Consider the following 20531-nt stretch of genomic DNA (forward strand, 5'->3'; position numbering starts at 1 on the left):
ATGCAGATAGCAGACACCACATCTTAGTGCTCGCGCAAATTCTTTTTTTATTATTTAACTTGACTACTTTGCCGACACGTTTCACGCCTATTTAAGCTTTACCAAGGCATAGCCAAATTACAGAGGACTCAGGTCTTTTTCATGTACGTCCCAGTTATCACACTAGCAACCCTAATGATAGCAACATTTACCTAAACCTTGATAAGGTGCTGGAGTAAGTGTGAAAGCACATATACTAAAATTGGAACGATACAGAGAAGATTAGCATGCCCCCTGCGCAAGGATGACACGCAAATTCGTGAAGAGTCTAAAAAAAAAAAAGAAAAAAAAAAAAAAGAAACACGTGTTGTCAAAATGGCGATATAAATAATGAAAAATGTCTCAAACTAAGATGTTGATTTGAGAACTGCGTGCCACATGACCTGCTCTGTGCTTTCCCACTCATGCAAAGTGTTTAGGAAAATCAAAAAGGAGGAAGGAGAAGTGATATTGCTTGTTCGGGACTAGCTCATTTCCTCGCTGACCAGTTTGTTCAAGGCCCATTTGTTTTAAAGTTTGTTTTACAATATTTCACCACAAATGTATATGGGGGCTGGGTTTATGTATTTTGAACGGTGGGCTGTATCTGGGTGGTTGCGGAGGGTTCCCCCTACATTTTTTTGCAGTGAAATGTGGTAAAAATAATATTCAGACAAATAGGCTGCAAGCAAATTGGTGTAAGGAAACATCAAAGATATGGGTGTTCTTGACTAGCTGAGGAGGAGCTGTCAGTTACCCAGACTGATTCTTCTCCCAGATCCCTCTCCCCCAAGTTCCCTCTATCAAAGTTTGGATTATTACGACTTGGGCTGTCTGCATGAACGTTTAAGGCAGGGGATTGAAAACGTAGCTTTATCCATGGAGGCTACACAGACAGTCTGGAGGCCTAGATGTTCATCTACTAGCAGGTATAGTTGCACCAGTGGAGTTCCTTTCAAGCGTAACGTAAGACTCATGTTGTTCAACCGTTATGATGCACACCACCAACACATTTGGATTTGCTGTTAGAAGGGAATCAAAAGGGTTTGGCAATTGCCATTTTAAAAGTCCAATGTCTGACCATTAAAGAGGTCAGGAACCCCAGTGTATGATTTTTAACAGATTTATACTGCTGGGTCCCTCCATATGCCGCTTTCGTTGGAATCACTGTTAAATGGTTGCCAAATAAGACATACCTTTTTGATATCATTTAATTGATAAGATGACTATGGGACCTAGGTGCTTTGTGGTGTACAATTCCGTAGGTACAGATCTTTCCTGAAGCTTTGAGCTGACAACCAGGGATGGGTTTTGCTCTTGCTTTCATCTGTCAGATCCTATTAATGAACAGAATTTGAAGGTTCTGGATGTCAGGAGAACAGTAGAGGTTGTTATAGATCAGGGATATACAACCCATGGCACTCATGATGTGTTTGACTACAATACCCATCAGCCTTAAGAAATATGTCACGGGAGAGGAACCATATGAATTGTAGTCCAAAACCTCCAGAGGGCCACAGTTTGCAGAACCCCGCTATAGGTCGCATTTATAGGTTTTGATAACCTATTTGTTACATTTTGAGATAATAGGAAAATATGCAAACTTACTATCTCGACCCTGAGTAGGTGGAATAAAGTGGTTATCACAGAGGACTTTGCTTATTACGAAGGACTTTGCTTATTAGTTTGCTGATCACCCCCTTCCTCCTGTGATTCAGGGTAAATCAGCCAGGGGAGTTGTAGCTTCATGGGAACATGGACCAGTTACCCCACCTTTAACAAGCACTGTAAGGTGCACGTGTCAATTGCGGAAGGTCAGGGTGTGGGATCCTCAGTCTTGACTACTGTGAACTTTCTATAAGAAATGGTCTGGTGATACAAAAACAAAAGGGTGTTCCAAAATGCCTATGTGTTGCTCACTGGCATGTCCCGATTGGTGGGGAAGGAGACTAGGGGGGGAGAGTGGAGGGCGATATCAAATTTACATATGGGAATCCACATCATGTCAAATCCCCACCTTTGTCACCTTACTCATACCCTCGCATCCACACAAAGGGTAACAATTGGGTCTATGGATGTAAGAACAGCCCTTTTATTCAGCCCTTTTATTGGCTTGCAAAGGAGGGAGGGGGAAAGAATAAAGTACGCGTATGATGTAGCAATACAATCTTGAAAAAAGTTCGGTTGGGAGACCTTAAACAATAATATATAATTCTTATTTAAGGTGATGAGGAAGGAGTGTTGTTGTAACAGGAATTACCATATGTAATCTAGGTTTTACCGCACATCCCTCCTCCTTGTCCAGTCCTTACTTCTACCTCAGTAAGTAAGGACTGTGATAAGGATGACTAGGGCTAGGAGAAATAGAGATTGCTCAAATACTCTAGGCATTACTCGCACATTCCTTGTTCTTCTAGCAGCCTATACTTATTGAGGCGATTACCCACAATAAGTAAGGACTGTGACAAGGAGATATAGGACTAGGTAGAATGGAAATTATCTGAGGTAATCTGAGGTAATGTCCATCCTCCCAGTTGTAGTCTTTACTTATTGAGGTAAATCCCAATCAACAAGTAAGGCCTGTGAAGAGGAGGAGTACAGCTAGGTGTATTTAAGATTACCTATGGTATTCTACGCATTCCCCGGAGTCCTCACATTGAATTCAATCAAATAGCCTTTAGGAAAAGCAGGCATTTCATCAGTTTGAGAATGTTTGCTTTGACGTTGAAAACATTGTCAGCCAGCAAAGTGCCTAGAAGTGATTAGGTTCGCAAAGTTGAACTATATATCCTTACACTCATTGAAATAAGAAGGGTGGCCATGCAATCCCACAGGCGAAGAGTTAACAATCTTTCTTTAATCATAGTCTGCTTCAAGTGTGTGTGAAATGGCAACCTATTCAACTCTGAATGCTACGTTTTCCTTGGGTCTAGGGCTAGGAAGTGAGAAGGCACTGAATGGGTTAACATCTTTTTATTGCCATTCCACTTCCTTCTCTCAATATGAAGCTTAAAGGTCCTCATCTTTAGCTACCCTAGTGAGACAACTAAACCACAGGAGGCCATCACATCCAGAGATCACTCAAACCACTATGCTGAGGTGTCAGGCCTGGAATGAAGTGCGGATGTAAGGTACTGCCACTCTTTGAAGAGAAAGAAAGTTCTTTCTTGTTCTGCGCCCAGCAAGTCTCAAAGGAACTGCAACTTCTGGAACATTTGAAGAATCAATTTTCCAAGGTTAACTGAAAACCACAGCATACGTTTTCAGCCCCTGACAGACCATTGTCAAAAGGAACCCCTGGTCAGTGGGTGCCTGATTTGGACAAGTAAGATACCTCTTTACATTTCTGGTGGAATGTTACTCCATCGAGACGTGGTAAAGTCAGTGGCATCTTCAAGCAGGCCAAAAGAAAGGAACGTTTTTAATGAATTTTTATTTAGGGTATTTACTAAACACAGACTTACCCCCATGAGGCATGAGGGCACAGTACATAGAGTTAAATCTCTGCTGACGTATTAGGACATTGGGGGACAAGATTCTACCTGTCAGGCTAAGGATCTTGGGGTCATCTCCGACTTCAACCTCTCCTTCTCTCCTCACATCTCTGACGTCTCGAAGAAGTCAAACTATCAGCTGCACCTCCCCAGAGGTATTCTTCCCTTCCTCACTTTCCCCTAGAAGCTCACTCTCTCCAGAGCTCTGGTCCTCTCAAGGCTGGATTGCTGACTGCAACAGCCTCTTTCGAAATCTTCCTGCCTCTACTCTTCTTCCTCTACAACTTATCCAGAACAGGACTGTGAGACTTGTTCTTGGCCTCAAGCCCAAGGATCGTATCTCTACAGCTCCGAAATCTCTTCATTGGCTCCCAGTGGCGGCAACGATCAAGTTCAAGACCCTCTGCATTGTCCACAATGCTTTCTGGGGCATGGGCTCGCACTACCTCCAACTTTCTCTTTCTAAGCATCTCCCTTCTCGAGCTCTCCGCTCATCCAACTCCAACTCTCTGAAGGTCAGCTGCTTTTCCAAGCAGAGAGCTGGGGGCAGATCTCTTTCATCAGCTGGGGCCTCCCTCTCTCTCAAACTTGAGCAGAACCATCTTCAGTTCCGGAAGAAACTCAAGACCGTCCTCTTCGCTTCTGCGTTCTCTCTTCCTCTCCCCTGCCGATGACCTGTCTGTTCCACGCACTGGTCACCTGGCCACCCTCTGAGTTTGGGCCCAGGTTCCTGCCTGTCCAGTTGCACCTCGCACTGCCTTTTGGTCCCCCAGCACTTGTGGTCTATATCTGTAACCCTACAGTCCCCTCTCTCTGCACTTATGAGCCACCCGCTGGCTGCACCCTCTGATTCCCGGCACTTAGCCACACGCTGGCTGCACTCTGTTACCTGCCCTTCTCCATCCCCCCCTCCCTTTTGCACTTCTCCCCTTGCCCCACCCTGCACTTTCACGATCTGAATGACACAAGGCCTAGTAAGATCGTTGTTTTGTCCTCCCTTAGTTTCGTTCTCCTTGTCTTGTCGCGACTAGAAACACTTGTGTACGGGCACGTTATGAATGCCATATCAGATCATATAAGTGTGCCGGTCTGGGAAAAGTACAGGTAAAAGTGGCAGTAATTCTGTGACCGGCACTTTTCCAGGACCGGCAAAAGCCAAGAGCTGGAGGTAAATCAGGCCCCCACCAGCCAAAACCAGTCAGTATCCCCTCCATGATTGCCGGTAGGTAATTCAGGCCCCCACCAGCCAAAAACAGTCAGTATCCCCTCCATGATTGCCGGTAGATAAATCAGGCCCCCACCACCCAAAAACAGTCGGTATCTGGCAATCATGGAGGAGATGCCGACTGTTTTTGGGTGGTGGGGCCTGATTTACCTCAAGCTCTTGTCTTTTGCCTGTTTTTTGCAGGTAGGGACTCAATGGAATGGGGATTTACCGCAGTTGCCGGGAACCTGGAATATCCCAGTAATACTGGTATATCAGGCACCAATAACAATAGGTCCGTTTACCGGTATCCCGCTGGAATAACCGGCGGGACACCGGGAAACTCGTAGTGACCCCAATTGTGTGTGAATAATACACCTAGACATGCTAATCCGATGTCTTCCAACGTACACCTCTAGATTTTAGATTTGCAGTCTATGATCTTGTGTGTCAATGCCCATGTGCCTTTGAGTACCTCACATCTGCTTTAACAGCAGAATATTTACCAAACATAACAATGCTTTTTGATGGTTTAGGTCATAGTGTTTCAGCTTTTCCGGGGTAGCTGGATTGTACTAGCTGGTCTACCTTATCTTTAGTTTTAAGTGTAAGCGACAGAAATAGGCTTTTTGACACACAACGGGGGACTAATGACTTACATGGACATTCTGACCAACCCCTTTGTAGTTTAGTTGAGGCAGGGAAACGCTTCTTAGAGATAGGGGAAGCTAGGTTTTCTCTTTATTTCCTTGACTAATAAAGGTATATACCAATCACAATGCCAGCTGTGTGTCAGTCTCCTCCCTCCGCACCCTTACAGCACCTACATTCAAAGAATGGGCACTTACCATTTTCTGCTGCTGCAAAGAGGTACATTTCTGCTTTGCCCCATGCAGGGAAGCTGTCCTCTAACACTTTGTCATTCTGGAATCCATTTGGGGTCCCTGATTTTCTGAGGTGGTCTTCCACTTCTGCCATGCACTTTGAAAACCCTTTTGATGCTGATTCAACCAAAAAGGAAGGACTTTGGACTGAAAGTGGGATCTGTTTACTAGGAACCTGAGGAGCTTTCCATGCTTTCTGGGTATTTGCAAATGGACGTATATCAATGAACACATCCCACCCCCTGCCAACAGGTTCTGAAAGATTTCATGAAGGGACAACATCCTGAACTTTTCTTTCTTAATCCACTGTTTTCGAGTTCAGAATACGTCTAGTTTTGTATCGATTTTTCTTTTGACTCATGAAATCCTGGGGGAGCCCGAGAGCCCCAAATGGGAAAGCAGATTCAGGCAGAAACAACGCGGTTGTTTTCCGCAATGCCGCGTTGTTTCTGCCTGAATCTGCTTTCCCATTTGGGGCTCTCGGGCCGGAGGAGCCTGAGAAACTTGGAAAGAAAAACTGCAGCGTTTTCCAACACAATAACGTTGTATTTATGTTTGCGGTCGCTTCAAAAGCGACCGCAAACATAAATACAATGTTTTTAAAGCTGCGGTTTTATTTCTAAGTTTTCCGGGCTCCTCCAGCCCGGAAAACTTAGAAAAAAAACGCAGCTAGTGCTTATTTAAAAAAAAAAAAAATAGCACTTACCGAGATTCAGCTGCAGCTTTCCTGCTCTGGTCTCCGGTCCCCGTCCTCCGCGTACAGCACTGATGAAGGGAAAGCCACCCAGCGGTAGCTTTTGTTTACTACAGCTGGCTGGCTTTTCCTTCATTAGTGGCGCAAAAGCAAAAGCCAGCACAGGAGGGCCTCCATTTCACAAAATGGCTGCGCCCATGTGCTTGCTTTTGCGAATTTTGAGCTTGAATAGCTCAAAATTTTACATAGGAAGTTTTAAAAAAGAGAATGCTAGTATTTTTTTTTTTTATGTTGCCTATCTATTTTTTAAATAAAATGTTTTACTAGACCATGCCTTTAAGTATTTTTGACCACATTTGGGGTTTTTGCTCAGCCAATTCCAAAGACAATCGCAAAGCCATTCTGACAGCTGAAAAGTCAATTCCGTTTTTCTCTTGTGTTTGAAGGGGGAAGGTGGGACTGATATTCTGTTTGATTTGTGCTATTCCTGAATACCTGCTCTCTCCTACCATCTCTTTACATTGCCTATTGGGGGATTGAGGGGTGTTGCAGGGGGAACCGCTAACCATAGTGCCATCTGTTCTAAACCAACTCAACAGTAAACTTTTCTGTGCTGCATTTGTTTTTGTGCTCATTATTTGACTACTAGTGGATTAAATATATTATTCAGTGTTCTGCCACCCCATTGGTGATTGTTGTTTACCTATTAAAATATATTGTGATTACATTTTAAATACATAAATATTTACCTATGCAAACTAGCCTGATTCCTGGTTCAGTGTGACCGGGGGGGTTTCAGGAGAAGGGTGTTATACGAGTGGTATATCGTTCAGAATATTGAATTTATAGATAAAAATAAATAAGGGTTTCTATTGTGCACTACACGCTGGGCGTGACTTGGGTGTTTATGCCGGATTGAAATCACTTACAGGCCCCCAAAACCTCCCTAAGGATAAACGGGCACAGAACAGGCCATATTCCACTCACATGCAGCACAAGACAAGGATGCCCACTCTCTCCACTGATCTTTGCCCTAAATATGGAACCAGAGGGTCTGCAATAATAATTCCATTGAGGGAATGTCACTGAAAGGGGACCAATACAAGGTGTCGCTATATGCCGACGATGTGATGCTGTCTCTCACGTACTGTCGGAGCTCACTTCCAGAAAAGGTGAAGGAGCTGGAAGCTTTCGAGCAGGTGGCAGGCTTCTCCATTAACTACTCTAAGTCAGAGGCCCTAGGAGTGAGCCTATTGAAGAAAACGCTACATCGCCCCCGCCCTATCTGCCTGCTGAACTGGAGCACCACAACGGCTACATAACTGGGAGTACACATTGCAGCCAACCCCAAAAGGTTGTATGCAGCAATTTTCCCTCACCTATTCAGCGAGCTAAAGGCCGACCTTAAGAGGTGGGAGACCCAGGAGATCTCACTACTGGGGAGGGTGACGGCATGCAAAATGAACTTACTACCAAGATTTATGTACCTCGGTGCGGCTCTCCCAGTGGAAGTCCCCTTAAAACCCCTCCTCCAATTGCAGAAACAAGTTCTTCGAATCATATGGAAAGGGGGAAAGCGTGAATTCCATGGAAAGTAATGTTGGGGGCAGCTAAATGGGGGGAAATTGTGGTACCCAACCTCTGCAACTATTATATGGCAGCCCAACGAACAAACTCCCGGGCGTGCACTAACACCACAGATCCCCCTAAATGGGTCAAGATCGAACAAGCCAGAAGCCTGATCCAGCTTTGCAATCTGTTTCACACTTCAGTGGCAACTCGTAGGCAATGGCCGACGCTCCTATCATCAACAAGAAGATCTGGGACACTGCACTGCAAAAGAAAAAGATCCCGAGGGGGCTAGGCCCCATGGCCCCAGTCACCCATAACCCAGACTTTTCCCCGGGACTGCAAGCGGCAAACTTCGGCAACTGGACCCAAGGACTGCAAACTCTCTCCCAGCTGCTTAAAGATGTAATCCCCCATGGACTTTCTAGAATGTAAGTCCCACTTTAATCTTCTGGAAGCGGAATGGTTCACCTACGCACAACTACGCCACTGGATCTCGCAGCCGGCAACTAAGCAGAAGGCGTCCAGGGCACCATCTCCTTTGGAACTCTCAATTACGGAAGGTCCCAAGAGAGGCCACATCACTAAACTCTATAATATGTTGCAGGAGGATATGCTGGTAGTGATGCCTACTTAGATGACCAAATGGGAAGCGGACCTATGACACAGCATCGGGGACCAGACATGTCGAAATATTGTCCAGGACCAACTCTGCATCCAGATGCATTACCAACAAAGAAGGGATGCTCAAACTGCTCTATCGCTGGTACTACCCACCGGAACGGCTGCACCACTTTAACAACATGCTGGATCCGAACTGCTGGAGACGGTGTGGTGCCCAGGGAACATACTTCCATATATGGTGGGAATACCCGCGGGCTCAATCATTTTGGGAGCAGGTACTCCAGACAATAGAAGCCATCACCCACCGCAAGCTGCCATTAGTGCCAGAAGTGGGCCTTTGGGCACCCCAGTACCAAACTGCTATCCGAGAACTGGATCCGCCGCAAAACAGATAACCCAGCTCTTATTGGCAGGCAAGATTTCACTTGCCCGCAGATGGAAATCCAGTGAAGGCCCCATGCTTCTGCTATGCTGGACCAAGGTGTGGGACATTCTGGTGGCGGAAAAGGTCACAGCAACCAAGGATGGGACGCTGCCCTGCTTCACGGATTGCTGGGAGCCAGTACTAGAATATGACAGGGCCTTCCCAACCCTAACTTTCAGACCTCGACAAGCGAGACTCGCCCTTTGGCCCGAGAAGCAAGTGGAGGGGCAGTAAGAAGAGACGACTCCAAGGAGGGAACCGGCGACACACGAGGTGGAGCAAGGATGGGAATAGAGGGGGTTGAAAGCAATACCAATGTCTCTGCATAATCTGAAAGATGTATCCTTCGGTGTCCAGATTTAAATAAACTTGTTAAAAGTGTAATAGTTTGGTAGCAATACTTACTTATTATTTTCATTGCTTAGAGGGTGCTCAGGCCTTATAAATAGCATATTTTGTACATACCATCTAATTGGAGTTATTTGAGTGCTCTGTGTGTGTCTCATTGTTCCTTCACACCACCCCCACAATGGCTAAAATTCACTGTAACGAATCCTTAGATGTCATCTCTTCTCACCTGAGGTGAGACTGCTACCCGATTGTCCCCATGGGGGTGGTAATCAGCAGGTGGATCTACTGGGGAGGGATACCCTTTATGGGACTAGAGATGACTATCTTGGAAGAACGTGGTATCCCACACCCCAAAACACCTTCCCTGATGTACCTCTATCCTGTTATACCAAGCATCTCTGTCACATTCTGTTAAGCAGAAACCTGTGCAGTTCCCTCTGGGACCACTGCAAAAGATTTAAGATTACAGGTGTTGGCAGTAAACCCACTTGGTAGCAGTCTGTACCACACAGATTCACTGTGGTAGCTGTGGCTGAGCAGTCAGACTTCCCTCAAGAAGAGTTAGGCAGTATATAGAGGATACAGGATAGGTACAGAGTCACAGTAGTACAAACAAACACTGACCAGAGCTAGGTGTAAAAGTATATACTTATTTATTTTTAAGGCACACTCATAAAATTACACTAGCACAGAAAAAGGTAAGTAAGTCAAAACACAGTCACTATTACTTATATGTACATCCCTAGTCATTTGTTGGACAAGTCTAAGTTAACACCACTTATTTCCAAACAGAGGTGAGCGCTTAACGTCAGATGGCACTCCAACAAGTTATTAGAAAAGGGAGGGAAAAGCAGAAATAATGAGAGCAGTAAGGTAAAACACTTTTCACAGAAGGTTAGCAAAGACAGTCAATGGTGGAACAAGGAGAATTCGTTCGGGGCCCGCTTCAGAGAGAGCCAGGTAAAAATATGCCCAAGATCACACAATGTCGCAAGTCTTTGCAGGTAAGTAGAAAAGGTTTTACTACGGTTCTGAAAAGTTTAGTTAGGGTGTCCCAGACCTACCCAGGTTCGAGAGCCGAGGGCTAAATCTACCCCGTACAATCGGTGGCAAGGGAGGCCGGGCGGAACACAGTACCTTTAAAAGTGGAAAGGATCCTCCAGCGGTGGTAGTTGTTCCTGGTAGTGGGTGCAAGTTGCGGCGTCGTCCAGGGGAAGAGGTGAGCTCGACGTGGAGGAAAGCTGCAGGTCGTTGCACTACCAGGGATGAGGCCAGCCGTGGAGTTTTCCGGTCACAAAGGAGTTTACCCCTCTTTCGCGGTTGAGGTAAAAAGTGGTATCCCGGTTGCCGGGGTGCTTGGCACAGGCAAGGCGGCCACGAGATGCTTCGGGACGGCGAAAAGAAGGCAGCAACTGGTTGTCCCCACCAGTTAAGGGAAGGAGACTCTCTGGAGGGAGATCTCCTCTGTCGTCGGAAAAAGTGGTGAGACGGTTCCGCAGGGCTTCACCGGTGGTGTCGTCTTGGCAGGTCATCTCGGCTTCTCCCTCTTCGGCTTCTTAGGTCCTGTGGCGACTTCTGAAGAACCAGTCCCAAAAACCCTGCTTTTATGCAGCAAACCCCCATTCATACAGCCTAGCTGTCACTCAAACATGCTAAGTGGTGAGCGGGGTGGCTCACCACTTGGGCCAATCACACTAGAGTGCGACATGAGTTGGCAAGGCAACTCAGTCCAGGGTGCCTAAACCCCCTCCCACACCCCCTGTGGTACCCAGACAGAATGGCACCACTTTGGAGGGCTTCTGTGCAGAAGCCCGCCAAAAGTGGAACAAAGGCTCGACTCGGGTTCAGGGTTACTGAAGTGAACCTAGACGCCATTTTGGCGGCGAGTTCTGGCAAAAAATCCCAACCGGTGAATTTATATTAAATAAATAAACCGGCGGTATCTTTAACATTGCACCAAAAAGTGGTGCATTAAAATCAATGGGAAATCCCATTGGGAAATATTCCGGTGGAATATTTCTGTGGTATCCACTGCCACCAGCCAGAAACTCGGCGAGGGGGGACGGGACAGTACCCCCTCGACAACAGACCCAGGGGCAATCTAATTGCCCCTACCAGTACTTCCACAGTAAGATGGTTTGTACTGGTTAAGTTCCTAAGTTAAGACTAGTAAAGTCAATGGCAACTTTACAGACCCAGGGAGACAGTAGTCAGTCCCAGGGTGTGGAGTCTATGTTTGGGGGTCTCGATGACACCCCTGTGTTACTGCACTGAGGGTGCTGTGTAACACACATTCAAAAACCAATGATAGCCTATGGGGAAAAAATACCCCCTAGCCCATAAGCACATAGCAAGTCACAGTAACACTCTCAAATCATGTCCAAGAGTGAGGGTAAAAGAGTCTCACTCTTGGCAGGAGAAAAAAATAAACCTCAAAAATCCAGCAAAGCTGCTGGGGGACTCACTAGGTTAGGAAATTCAGCCTAAACAGAGAATTCTCCCTAACACTCGCCCCCCCAGACTAAGGGACAGGAGGATTTAATCCACTCCTGGATGAACCTCATACCTCTAGTCGATGACATACATCCTAGAGAGTCCATCAGCATTTTGATGGTGACACCCTGACCTGTGCTCAATGGTGAAATCAAACCCTTGGAGGCAGATTGACCATCTCAATAGTTTTGGATTTTTCCCTTTCATTTGCATTAACCATTTCAAGGGTTGGTGGTCAGTCTGAATGACAAAAGTAGAACCATACAAGTATGGCCTAAACCTCTTCAGTGCCCACACAATAGCAAAACATTCTCTTTCGATTGTTGCCCACCTTGTTTCAGGATCCTTCAGTTTTCTACTGATGAAGCAAATGGGGTGTTCCCTACCCTTCTCATCCAGTTGGCTAAGAACTGCACCTATACCTACATTGGAAGCATCAGTTTGTACAATGAAAGTTTGGTGGTAGTCAGGAGCTCTGAGTACTGGAGCTTGGCAAAGGGCTTTCTTCAGGTTTTCAAAGGCCTGATTGCATTCCTCATTCCATTTGACCTTTTTAGGGAATTTTGGAGAGGAGATCACATTCAGAGGAGAAGCTATGGTCCCATAGTTCTCAATGAAATTCCTGTAGTACCCAGTGAGGCCTAAGAAGGCTCTCACCTGGGTCTGAGTAGTAGGTGTTGTCCAATTTTGCACAGCTTCAATCTTGCTGAGAAAAGGCCTTATTTCTCCACCTCCTACCTCATGTCCAAGGTAGACCACTTTACTCTGTCCAATTTGGCATTTGGTTGCCTTTATGGTCAGATGGGCCTGCTCAAGAGCCTGCAAAACATGTCCTAAGTGGGACACATGTTCCTCCCAGGAGTGGCTGAAGACTGCAATGTCATCCAAGTATGCCATGCAGAAGTCTTCCATCCCAGCTAGAACTTGGTTCACCATCCTTTGGAATGTTGCAGGTGCATTTTTCAGTCCAAAAGGCATAACCTTGAATTGGTATAGGCCAACTGGGGTAGAAAATGCAGTTTTCTCCTTGGCATGGTCTGTCAGGGCTATTTGCCAATAGCCTGACGTAAGGTCCAGTGTGCTGAGGTACTTGGCTGCACCAAGTTTATCCACCAACTCATCTTTCCTTGGCAAAGGGTGGGCATCAGTCTTGGTGACTGCATTAAGAGCTCTATAGTCCACACAGAATCTCAACTCTTTGGATCCTGCCTTTGGTACTAACACCACTGGGCTAGACCATGGACTAGTAGAGGGCTCTATTACCCCGAGATCAAGCATCTTCTTGACCTCCCCTTTGATGTGGGTTCTGATATGTTCTGACATTCTATATCCTCTGCTTTTGACTGGCAGACAGTCACCAGTGAGTATATCATGCTGTCCCCAAGGGGTCAAGCCTGGTGAAAGAGAGAACAGGGGGGCAAACTGATTTAACATCGCTTTGCACTCCTCCTGTTGCTCAGGGGTCAGATCTGAAGAGAGATTAACTCCTTCAACCTTTTCGTCCAAAGGTAAGCCTCTTAGGAGGTCAGGTAGAGCTTCACTCTCCTCTTCCTCTCCTGATGAAGCTAGAAGCAAGGCTCCTACTTCTGGTCTAGAGATATAGGCTTTGAGGCGGTTGGTGTGGAAGACTCGGGGAGCTTCCCTGGGGTTGCCCAGATCCACCAGATAGTTGACCTCTCCAAGTTTTCCCACAACCTTGAAGGGTCCCATCCATTTGTCTTGCAAGGCCCTCTGCCTTGTTGGAAGCATAACTAGAACTAGCTGGTCTTGAGTAAACTCAACCATGTTAGCTTTCTGATCATGCCAATGTTTGATCAGAGCTTGGCCAGCTTTCAAGTTGTCACTTGCTTCTGCAATCATGTGTGACATTCTCCTTCGGAGACCTATCACATAGTCAGTCACTCTGACTGGCTTGGGGGAAGGAGCACTCTCCAACCCCTCCTTAATCAGGGCCAAGGGGCCTCTGACTGGATGGCCATAGAGAAGTTCAAAGGGAGAATAACCTACTCCCTCCTGAGGGACTTCCCTATAAGCAAATAGAAGGCATGGCAGTAGAAGGTCCCACTTCTTCTTAAGGGGTTCTTCTAAAGCACCTATCATGCTCTTCATAGTTCTGTTAAACCTTTCTACCAACCCGTTTGTCTGAGGGTGGTAGGCGGTTGAGAACTTGTAAGTGACTCCGCAGGTTTTCCACATGGCTTTCATGTAGTGGGACATAAAATTTGACCCCCTGTCAGAAATCACCTCCTTAGGAAACCCAACCCTGGTAAAGATACCAAGGAGGGCCTTAGCCACAGCCTGAGCTGTAACAGTCCTCATAGGAATTGCCTCAGGGTACCTAGTAGCATGGTCTACTACAACAAGGATAAACCTGTTGCCTGAGGAGGTTGGAGGATCAAGGGGACCAACAATGTCAATCCCTACCCTCTCAAATGGGACTCCCACAACTGGGAGAGGCACTAAAGGTGCCACATTCTTGGAACCAACCTTACCAGAAGTCTGGCAGGTATGGCAGCTCCTGCAATATCTATCTACTTCAGCCCCCATCTTTGGCCAATAACAGTAGAGGGAGAGCCTTTCCTTGGTCTTCTTGAAACTCAAGTGACCAGCCAAAGGAATCTCGTGGGCTAGTTGCAAGAACTGTTGTCTGTTCTCTTGGGGCACTACCAGGCGTTGGTAGGCTCCAGGTTCAGATTCAGTGGGTTCACTGTAGAAGAGGCCATCTTCCCAGTGTAACCTATACTTCCCAGGCTCTTGCCCATCAGCCTGAGAAGCAGCCTGTTGGCGGAGACCCTCCAGAGTTGGACATTCTCTTTGTCCCTTACGAAAAGCTGTCCTGCTGGGTCCACCTTCTGCCAGTAAAGACTGCAGCTCAGGATGGTCAGCCGGGTCCAGGTCTCCAATAAGTTCTGGGCCTCCTACTAGCTCTTCTTCAGAGTCTAGTTCAACCAGACAGGGTTGTACCTCCCTCTCAGCCTCAGCTGGAGGTGGAGTTACAGGTGTAACTTTGGACAACCTCGGGGAAGTCCTCGTTGGATGCACTGGAGTGCTTGCTGTAGGCTTTTTCCTAGGAGTCTTGGGTTGCCCCTTTGCTCCTGATCTGGTAGTTACTGCAGTAAGTTGCTCCAGTGGGAGAGGAGTGATTTCTGTCATCATCTCCTGAGATAAACCTCGCAGGGTTTTCTCTCTTGCAGGTTTGGTGAGCTCCTGTAACCTTTTACTAGGAGGCCTGGGGGTATGTGACACAACTCCAAGAGCTTTCAGGTCATTTCCCAACAGGACCCTTCCTGGTACTTCACATTGTATACTGACAGGTATCTTCACAGCCATATCATTACACTGGATGAGAACTGGTAACTGGGGACACATCTGCACAGGCCCTCCAGCTAACTTGGTGAGGCATTTGGGTGCCTTAGCAACATCCTCTACCTTGAAAAATGATTCATCCACCACAGTTATGCTGGCCCCAGTGTCCCTGATGGCAGGAGTCTCCTGACCATTCACTTGGACACTGTCCTTATAATACTCTTTAGTATTATCTGGGATAGAATTATACACATCTAAATTCTGTTGTTCCCATAACCCCAGAGAGACTAAAGAAACACTGGCTGAGACTCCAGTGGGTTCATCAGCCAGTTGTAGAAAGTTTCCACTTGCCATAGTGACTTCCTCCTCTGGAGCGAAGGCTAAGGAGACAAGTTGGACCCCTGAAGGTTTACCCTTACATCTGGGATCTCCTTTCACATGGTCAGTAGCCTTACAAACATAACAGGCCCCAAAGGTCCTTTGGAATGGAGGCTTGTTCTGACCTCCTTCTGGTTTAGCACCAGAAGGTATACTACTCTGCTGTGGTTTCCCAGGTGGCTTACCCTTATGGTTTGGTTTGGGGCCCTCTTTGGAATTGGAGTTATTAGAATTCTCTTTGGAGTCTTTCTTAGGCTGTCTTCCCTCATCCTTCTTCTGAGTTACCCCAGAATCCTTGTGAGTAGCCCTGTTGGCAACCCACAAGTCAGCAGCCTTAGCTAGTTTCCTAGGGTCCAATTCCCGTGAATCAGCCAAGTGCTGTCTGAGCTCAGGAGAGCAGGCATCATAAATTGACTCCATCATTACAAGATTCCTCATTCCTTCATAAGTGTTCACTTTGTAACCCTTAATCCATCCCTCTAAGTTTTTCAGCCCTTCACACACCCAGGTAGCCCAAGGGGTACCATCATGCTTTTTGAGGCTCCTAAACCTCTTAAGATACTGGGAAGGGGTCTTCCAAAATCTAGCTATCAAAGCTAGTTTCACACATTCATACTCTTTCCTATCCTCCTCCCCCAACTCCATTACCGCATCAGTTGCAACAGGGGGAAGCCTAGAGAACAACCAGGTGAGTAACTCATTACCTGTGATGTTCTGGAGCCCATGATTATACTCAAACATAGACAACCAATCCAACACATCCAACTTAGGCTCATACATACCAATCAATTCCTTAGGCATCCTGGGTCTTTTAGGACTGGAACTTCTAGAGGAGCCAGAGAGAGAAGCATTTTCAACAGACAATTTCTTCAATTCTAGCTCATACGTGAGCTCCATTTCTCTTAGCCTTAGTTCTTTTTCAGTTTGAGCAGTAAGTTTCTTGTACTCTAATTCAATTTTCATTCTCTCTAGTTCAAAGTATTGAGGGTTGAATGTGGGACCTGGCAAAGGCCCAGTAGGTACAGCTGGTAGAGCAGACAGAGGCCTAGGGGGAACATTTATAACAGTTTCATCCTCCTCTTCTGGTTCTGACCCAAGATCATCAATACTTTGTTCAATATCAATATCATTGCTGTTCTCTACAGTTGCTGGAGTGATAGGTTCCTCTGAACCATCATCCAGACTTTGGTTTTCTAACAACCTTTCTATTAGCTCCATTTTCTTTCCTTTCGTCATGAGATTCTTATGCTTACAGAGAAGTCTTAGACAATCAGTAGTTTTTGTAGCAAGGGATTCTTGACTATAACTTTCCATAGTAGACAGGATAGAAAATGACTTTTTCCTTTCTTTGTGGTTAGTTTGCACTAAGGTATCTCAAAAGTACACTAAAGTGTATACTCAATACAAATCCCACCGCTGTACACCAGTGTTAAGCAGAAACCTGTGCAGTTCCCTCTGGGACCACTGCAAAAGATTTAAGATTACAGGTGTTGGCAGTAAACCCACTTGGTAGCAGTCTGTACCACACAGATTCACTGTGGTAGCTGTGGCTGAGCAGTCAGACTTCCCTCAAGAAGAGTTAGGCAGTATATAGAGGATACAGGATAGGTACAGAGTCACAGTAGTACAAACAAACACTGACCAGAGCTAGGTGTAAAAGTATATACTTATTTATTTTTAAGGCACACTCATAAAATTACACTAGCACAGAAAAAGGTAAGTAAGTCAAAACACAGTCACTATTACTTATATGTACATCCCTAGTCACTTGTTGGACAAGTCTAAGTTAACACCACTTATTTCCAAACAGAGGTGAGCGCTTAACGTCAGATGGCACTCCAACAAGTTATTAGAAAAGGGAGGGAAAAGCAGAAATAATGAGAGCAGTAAGGTAAAACACTTTTCACAGAAGGTTAGCAAAGACAGTCAATGGTGGAACAAGGAGAATTCGTTCGGGGCCCGCTTCAGAGAGAGCCAGGTAAAAATATGCCCAAGATCACACAATGTCGCAAGTCTTTGCAGGTAAGTAGAAAAGGTTTTACTACGGTTCTGAAAAGTTTAGTTAGGGTGTCCTAGACCTACCCAGGTTCGAGAGCCGAGGGCTAAATCTACCCCGTACAATCGGTGGCAAGGGAGGCCGGGCGGAACACAGTACCTTTAAAAGTGGAAAGGATCCTCCAGCGGTGGTAGTTGTTCCTGGTAGTGGGTGCAAGTTGCGGCGTCGTCCAGGGGAAGAGGTGAGCTCGACGTGGAGGAAAGCTGCAGGTCGTTGCACTACCAGGGATGAGGCCAGCCGTGGAGTTTTCCGGTCACAAAGGAGTTTACCCCTCTTTCGCGGTTGAGGTAAAAAGTGGTATCCCGGTTGCCGGGGTGCTTGGCACAGGCAAGGCGGCCACGAGATGCTTCGGGACCGCGAAAAGAAGGCAGCAACTGGTTGTCCCCACCAGTTAAGGGAAGGAGACTCTCTGGAGGGAGATCTCCTCTGTCGTCGGAAAAAGTGGTGAGACGGTTCCGCAGGGCTTCACCGGTGGTGTCGTCTTGGCAGGTCGTCTCGGCTTCTCCCTCTTCGGCTTCTTAGGTCCTGTGGCGACTTCTGAAGAACCAGTCCCAAAAACCCTGCTTTTATGCAGCAAACCCCCATTCATACAGCCTAGCTGTCACTCAAACATGCTAAGTGGTGAGCGGGGTGGCTCACCACTTGGGCCAATCACACTAGAGTGCGACATGAGTTGGCAAGGCAACTCAGTCCAGGGTGCCTAAACCCCCTCCCACACCCCCTGTGGTACCCAGACAGAATGGCACCACTTTGGAGGGCTTCTGTGCAGAAGCCCGCCAAAAGTGGAACAAAGGCTCGACTCGGGTTCAGGGTTACTGAAGTGAACCTAGACGCCATTTTGGCAGCGAGTTCTGGCAAAAAATCCCAACCGGTGAATTTATATTAAATAAATAAACCGGCGGTATCTTTAACATTGCACTAAAAAGTGGTGCATTAAAATCAATGGGAAATCCCATTGGGAAATATTCAGGTGGAATATTTCTGTGGTATCCACTGCCACCAGCCAGAAACTCGGCGAGGGGGGACGGGACAGTACCCCCTCGACAACAGACCCAGGGGCAATCTAATTGCCCCTACCAGTACTTCCACAGTAAGATGGTTTGTACTGGTTAAGTTCCTAAGTTAAGACTAGTAAAGTCAATGGCAACTTTACAGACCCAGGGAGACAGTAGTCAGTCCCAGGGTGTGGAGTCTATGTTTGGGGGTCTCGATGACACCCCTGTGTTACTGCACTGAGGGTGCTGTGTAACACACATTCAAAAACCAATGATAGCCTATGGGGAAAAAATACCCCCTAGCCCATAAGCACATAGCAAGTCACAGTAACACTCTCAAATCATGTCCAAGAGTGAGGGTAAAAGAGTCTCACTCTTGGCAGGAGAAAAAAATAAACCTCAAAAATCCAGCAAAGCTGCTGGGGGACTCACTAGGTTAGGAAATTCAGCCTAAACAGAGAATTCTCCCTAACACATTCAGAAGGGGCGAAGTATTGGGACGAAGAAGAACCAAATAGATCTCAGGGAGATTACTGAGATGGGTACTGGGACGAGGAAGAGGTGCAGAGCCGTGAAGAGCACTTCCAACAAGAGCAATGAGCCTTCTAGTGGTTTTGAGAATGCTCATTGGAGAAACCACAGTAGAAATAGAAGGAGGACTCTGCAAGAGAGACCAAGAGAAACCCAGGAGAGGGTTTTGGAGAGCCAGCGAAGAAATGCCAGACACCGGTACAACCCTTACAGGTACCTGGGTTGCTGTGATGGCTGGTGGGGCCATAGGAGGGGCAAAGAGAATATTTGACCTGTTCAACATGGTAAAGAAGACACCCCTGAGCATAATACAAGTAATGAAGCTTTTGTCTGGCAACCGCACCCACATGAGAAGAAAATATTAAGCAATCTTCTTTGTTGCAGTACCTGGCAGGCGAGTGAACCAGGTCTGCCTGAGCAGGAGAAGAGAAACATCCGGGTCTGGGACCTTCACCCACAGAACTGTGAAACCATAGAGAGAAGCCAGGGGAAGGGAAGAATTCCCACTGGTATTGGTGAACTGTTTAATATATGAGAAAGAACAGGGGAAGGGAGTCATTCCCCCTAATGTTGAAACTGCATTGAAAAGCTTGAGAAAGGCCAGGGGAAGGGAGTCATTCCCCCCTGGTGTTGTGAAATGCATTGTAAAGCCTGAGAAAGGCCAGGGGAAGAGAGTCATCCCACCCTAGCATTGCAAAGACTGAGAAAGGCATTGCGAATGGCTTCAGAAAGCTGAAGCAGGCACCGGGGAAAGGGAGTCGATCCCCGAACCTCTGTGAACTGTGGCTACAAGTCTGAAAGAGACCAGGGGAAGGAAGCCATACCTCGTGATCGCGTGTACCGTGAAGCAAAGCCAAGGAAGACCCAGGGAAGGGAGTAATCCCCTTGGCACTATGAAAGTACTGATCAAGCTACCTGGAGGAGGGAGGCATTCTCCAGGGACCCAATAGTGGAGGGAACTATGGGCAATAAGGAATGATGTTTGAGTTGGAACTTTTACCTTTTTGATTTAAACTGACAACGTTTACAATACAACACCCTGGAACTTTGTTTTGCATCCTGGAAAGCAACTGAGACCTAGAGAAGGGAGTTATTCTCGCAGGTGAAGTTTGAACCACCTGCAGTTGGACCTGTAGAACATTGTCCAGAGGAAGGGAGTTATTCCTCTGGCCAAGAAGACCCCTTTTAGCATTAGTTACAAGTGTGAGGGAAAGAAGACCAAGTTACTTACCCCAGGTAACGTTCTGTCGACTGGATGTTCCTCCCACGTATCCCCATCTTTAGATATCTTTCTTACAGCGTCAGCTGCTTCGGAAAATAAATCTGGCAGCGGGTGCTGTGCGTCGATGCTGTCGACTCGATGCCCCTCGAGAGCCTCCGTCTCGAGGTCGATGTCATCACGGGTATATTTAACACACGCAACGCCCGTTAGCTAAAGTTCTGTTTTTCTTCCCACAGGATTACCAGCATTAGAGTATCCAAGACAGTATCAGACAATGAAGGAGCATAA

The 20531-nt window shown here is 46.6% G+C and overlaps 1 non-coding gene across 1 annotated transcript; it reads left to right on the forward strand.

Annotated features, from left to right (window-relative positions):
* The first annotated feature begins 206 nt into the window (after positions 1 to 206).
* Positions 207 to 318, forward strand: LOC138512377 (U6 spliceosomal RNA). The gene has a single exon (XR_011281219.1). It is a non-coding gene; the product is annotated as a U6 spliceosomal RNA (small nuclear RNA).
* Positions 319 to 20531: the final 20213 nt, after the last annotated feature.

The sequence above is a fragment of the Ambystoma mexicanum genome, chromosome 6p (assembly GCF_040938575.1).
Source record: "Ambystoma mexicanum isolate Mex_15411 chromosome 6p, UKY_AmexF1_1, whole genome shotgun sequence".
NCBI lineage: Eukaryota > Metazoa > Chordata > Amphibia > Caudata > Ambystomatidae > Ambystoma > Ambystoma mexicanum.